The sequence below is a fragment of the Mizuhopecten yessoensis genome, unplaced genomic scaffold (genome assembly GCF_002113885.1).
Source record: "Mizuhopecten yessoensis strain PY_sf001 unplaced genomic scaffold, ASM211388v2 scaffold2671, whole genome shotgun sequence".
Taxonomy (NCBI): domain Eukaryota; kingdom Metazoa; phylum Mollusca; class Bivalvia; order Pectinida; family Pectinidae; genus Mizuhopecten; species Mizuhopecten yessoensis.
The window spans coordinates 874,034-880,090 of record NW_018404662.1 but is presented as its reverse complement, the minus strand read 5'-3'; positions in this window follow the sequence as shown (position 1 = coordinate 880,090).

Sequence of the window (6,057 nt, the reverse complement as noted above, 5' to 3'; positions counted from 1 at the left end):
CATGGGATAAAATGAATGAGTGATATAATTGAAAAAGTTTATTTACTGTAGAAAAAAGTTAAAGTTTTTGTTTTAATGATGAAACTTTTCCAAACACTGACTGAGGACATTCTCTCACAAGACTTTTAATTTATGGCATGTTTAAAGGGAAATAACTGTTAAATGGAGAATCATATAAACTAAATTGCTTGGATGCCTCGATTCAAATCCAGAGATTCAGAAGTCACTGTCAAATCTAACACTGAATTACCTTTAAATGTAAATGTCTCCCAAATCTTCATTTATTTGAATATCAGCCTTAACAAATATTAAAATATCTTAGGGAAAAAAAAGAGATGGATTGTCAAAGCAGAATTATTAAACAATTTACTTAGAGGTCCAGAGGGCCTGACAGCCTGTATTGCTCACCTGGATATTTGAGCAATCATCGGAAAATATTCTCAATAAAAGTACTTTTGCAAATATTTCCATTTATTGAGCTTCCTTTGCTTAAGAATGTTCCAGAATTTATACTGCTCTATCCCAGCATGCTACTGGACAAATATCATCACCCAGGGCCTCCTGGTATTGTGGAAGAAGTATACATATTTGACCCCTGTGACTGTGAAAGTTGTCCTAGGTAATCTATTTGGGGGGAACTTTATAGCACTCTCTCCCGGCCGTGGTACCTACTGGCCAAGTATCATTAAATTTTGTGCCTCCTGGATATTCTGAAGAAGTTGTTGAAAGGTTTTTACATATTTTACCCCTGTGACCTCGAAAGTAGAACAATGCCATTTATTTTAGGAAACTTTATAGCACTATGTGCTAGCCTGGTTATTCTGAGGAAGTTGTCTAATTTTTTATTTTATTTTACATTTTTGAACCCTGTGACCTTGAAAGTAGGTCAAGGTCATTTATTTGAGGAAAACTAATATTACTCTGCCCCAGGTACCTACTGGCCAGATGTCTCTGATCTAGGCCTTCTGGTTATTCAGAAAAAGTTGTTAAAATGGTTTTTACAATTTTGAACCCTGTTACCTTGAAAGTAAGGTCATTTATTTAGCCGAACTTTATAGCACTCTGTCCCAGGTATCTACTGGCCAAATATCATTACACTGGGCCTCCTGGTTATTCAGAAGAAGATGTTTAAAGGGTTTCAAACACATTTGACCCATGTGACCTTGAAAGTAGGTCAAGGTCATTTATTTGAGGAAACTTTATAGAACTTCATCTCAGGTACCTACTGGCTAAGTATAATTAGTCTGAGCCTACTGGTTATTGAGAAGAAGTTGTTAAAAGATTTTTACATATTTAACCCCTGTGACCTTTAAAGTAGGTCAAGGTCATTTATTTGAGGATACTTTATAGCACTCTGTCTGCGGTACCTGGCAAAATATAATGGCTCTAAGTCAATATCTGATTAACAAACTGTTTTCCACTTAAAATTTCATCCATTCAATATAATAAGAGCTAGACCTAAAGGTCCTACATGTACCTCTTACTGGTCACTCTAGATGCATACTCGGATCAGCCGAGATACTTGGTCATTAGCAAAGGACCCAATATAATTATAATTTGCATTCCTCCCTCCTTCAAACTGTCTTTCTCTCCCGAAGAGAAATGTAATTCGAGGAAAGAAAAATGCATGCAATAACCAGACCACCATTTGATCCAGGACCTTCTATATCTACACACAAAGAGACACAAACGAGTCCAGTTCTGCTTTCCTCCTTTAACAAAGCTTTCAATCCCATTGATCCTAGTTTGGATATTGCCTTGCCAACCACACACAGTATTTGAAACAATGGTTGGTCTTGACACCTGCAGTTTGAGAAAGATAGGGAAAGGATATAGCTACATGTATGCCTTTGTTAGGTACTGAACCAGTGACCCCAACTTTTCCAGTCTTGCTACTCTATTACAAAGCTAAAAACAAAACTCCCTCCCCGAAGACACAGTAATTTTAACCTTATACAATCTTGTTTGTATTTACATGTAATAAGGTGACAAATGGAAGAGCTAGAAGAGATCTTGATCATATGTACTGTAACAGGAAAAAGAGAAACACATGCAACAGCCAGACCAGATGAACTACCTGATGGGCGATGATTGATCGACCCACTCCAGTTCCACTTCAGTACAATTAATATCTGTCACAATTTTTTGGCAGGAAATGAGAGGTTCTAAGTAAATTATGTTTTGAATTCTGCATAGCTATCTATATGTTATACTCCACAATGACCAAAATGGCTTTAATTTAGGTAGACTTGGAAATGTTAAAATGGCCAAGATCGAATTTGAGAAGAACTTAAAAATGTTTCAGCCAATCAGAGCCAGCTAGGGTATCCATCTTAAGCTTGGATATATTCCCGTCAGTCATGCTGTTATTCAGGAGTAGTCTGTTAAAGATTTACTCCAGTTTTCCATGTTCATTCTCTGCCCTCATCCTTCATTTAAAAGTTCCCTGTAATTGCCCCATGGATGCTTGGTACCAAATAAGTTTAAACAAGAGGCCCATGGGTCTTGACAGTCACCCGAGTCCTGCAGTATTTTTTGTTGTTGTTGAAGTATGAAGTGGAGATATTGATGTCAATCATCCCAATCAATTTGAGTAAAATATAGTTAAGTGTAATGTTAAGTTAAGTTTGTCAGGACCATGAGTTGATCATTCCTAGAAAGAGCTCCTGTTAAATTGGCCTATTAGAACTTGATTTTAAGTTTGAAATAGTTTCTTTTATCAAAATGGCAGCCGTGGCGGCCATATTGGGTTTCTGATCAATCCGAAAAATAACAACATTTTGTCAGGACCATGAGTCGATCATTCATTAATAACGCAAAAACATTTCCAATAAAGGGTCACTTTTTTATTAATCCCAACTTAAATCTAAAGATTTTCAAACATAACTCGTCACACAATGTAAAATTGTAAAAGAAAATACACTGAACAATTTTTTTCTAAGTTTGATATGTACGATAAATACAAATGAGTATACAGACCACATTATGAACACAACACCAAACCTGACCGCACCATCAACACAGACCTATAATGTTGTTATCTTTATACATTCCTCTTACATTCTCACTGTGCAGATTCTGATTACAATTATGACTCTATCACTGACCCTGTAATTGGGATGTAATTACAATTGTAATGTCTTAATAATAAAGCTGGAGATCTCCCAGTGCTCTATTTATTCAAATACATATATCTGAAATAATTTGACCTCCAATTTTACAAATACAAATTAACACAAAAACAATAAATCAAATTAATCAAAAATATGAAATCCCTTCCTGTTCACAATCACAGTACCATCATTGTAAACAGGACAGTAGCCAACTTGTCATGACATACAGCTCTAGATTGTATAAAATCTGTTCAGTTTGTTGAGAAGCAGAATGTATAGGATATATTGTTACACATATTACTCAGAAGTTTAAAATTACAGAACTATGACTGAACAAAATCTACAGTAAAACCTTGATATATTGCCACTATTTTTCAGCCATTTTTGACGTTATAAAGGAGTTTGGCGATATATTGAAGGAGACATATAAATGATCTGTTATAAATCAAAAAGAAACCTTGAAATATGATGGCAGAAAGTGAGCTGGCAAATGAAGCAAGAGGCATTTTATTCAGGTTTTACTTTAGTATATATAACAAATAGCAAGTCTCTATCTTACACAAACATGTGTCTTGACAATAGTATCCAATTTGTGTTGATGATGTTATCAAGAAATTTTTTACTTGCATCATTATATATTCAAGATAACATTATTTGTATATTCTTAGATTTAATACAATCCCCATCAAACGCAACAAATGAAAACAGACATTTAAGGAATAGTCTTTGCTGATTTCTCATATACATGTCATGTAATATCATTTCAGTGGATATTCAATGGAATCTTTCAACAAAAAAGACTCTGACTCTTACCAAAACTGTTTTTGTAAAAAAAACTCTATCTACAGGTAAAAATATGCCTACATCTAAGTTACAAAGTAAACCAATATTTTGAAAAGCCTTCTTTAGCAGTTTTAAACAGAGAAATAGTTACTTACATGTACAGACAGAAATATACAAAGTAATCAGCAGAAATCTTCTATATTTATTTAGTTTGACACAACTTCATTGTACAGGTGCATGGCACCAGTTCCTTCTCATTTGTTAGGTAAATGATTAACAGAAATGCAAACACCTTATGTCAACCACAAGTTGTTATTTTATTGATTCATATATTCAAGTTTAAATGTCTTCCAAATATTGATTACAGGTAAAGCATGAATATGACAATTTAAATCTTTAAAAATGTATTTTATTAAACAGCACCAGATCAGCTTAGTCATGATTAGATTTATTTCAAGTTCAGATCAGGCATAAATTTGTTTCACATTAATTTTTTGTATGAAAATATACATGGTAGGCAGTGTATTGAGAATAATTATTAAAGCTGTCAGGCATCCTTCCACCTCCCCAAATCAAATGGTCGTCTCCTTACCGGAAACAATTAAGCTGTCAGGCATCCTTCTACCTCCCTAAATCAAATGGTTGTCTCCTTACCGGAAACAATTAAGCTGTCGGGCATCCTTCTACCTCCCTAAATCAAATGGTCGTCTCCTTACCGGAAACAATTAAGCTGTCAGGCATCCTTCCACCTCCCTAAATAAAATGGTCGTCTCCTTACCAGAAACAATTATTATGTACATTCTTCACCTGAATGTGGCTTGAAAAAGGAGGACAAAATATTTAATCAGTAGACTGAGAACAACTTATACCGACTTTAGGTAACACAAAATAAAAGTACTATTTAAGCTCACCCTTTATCTTTTAGAAGCAAGCGTGCAAATGTGATAAAATTCATTAATAATTTGATGTAAAGTGATTAGCAAATCAAGTACATGCGTTAAGAACAAAAGGTTCAGGTCTAGGATTAATTGTCAAGGGCATGTAATTCTTGAGGCCAAAATGTTGCTAAGTGGCCAAAAACAGGTAGCAAGTCATAGAGCTCAAACTGTTCCCATAAGGCATACTAAGTACATGTATGTATGAATCAAACGTCATTTGGATACATTAGTATAACCTCACAACAGCCACTGAATGTAAAAATGAATCCCACTTCTTATCCTAAAAGATTCATATTCTTTGAAGGTGATAACTGTAAAATCTGGACTTTTAACCTCTTAGTAACAAAGTACATATACTTTCATAAGACTATAAAACCAGATGTTATCTATGATTTTATGCTTATGATGATGTATTTTTTTAAATTTAGAATATATTGAGACACTCTATTTGATAGCCTTACAAACAAAATAATAAAGCCAGACACCTTGGATTTCATAGAAAATGTATGGACACACAAATTTCTTACACGAATCCAGACTTTTGCCAATCATGGCAAACATTTCATAATAGAACATGAAACAAATTATATACGCTTTGAAAACTGGCTCTAAACAAGATATATAAGTTATTAACAAAATTATTACAGTGTCTGTAATGTCGGTAAAAATTAACATACAACAATTGGAAAAAGGCAATGGAACAGGTAAGTAACCACATATTTCAATAAAACTCCCAGTTCCAGAACGCAAATATCTGAATTGACAAGTACAATTACTGCTGTGGGAGTCCCCTCCCTAAGAATGAAATCAGACTGTCTATATTTTTCTGATTCAAATTAAGTCTGAATTAACAAGGTTTGACTGATCACTGAAATTCAAATTAGAAATTTAAGAAAACAATGCATGTTGTGAAAATGAACTTTTTAAAATATTTTTTTCTGAACAAATTATACAATTCTGCAACTTTGAAATAAATTTCTTACAGAACAATGTTACGTTAAATATAGAGCCAAGAAATGTGAAATATTGCAATAAAAAAGTAATTTTCAAGACTTTAAGACATCTACTATAGTCTTTCTTATTCACAGGAACCAGAGAATTTGTTATATTTGGACCCAAGCTAAGAGGTTTGGAGTAATTTTACACGTTTGGGGAATATGATCAATTTTCAGTAAAACATGCCACCACCGGAAGCTTGTATGTTATCATCATTGAGGGGGGGG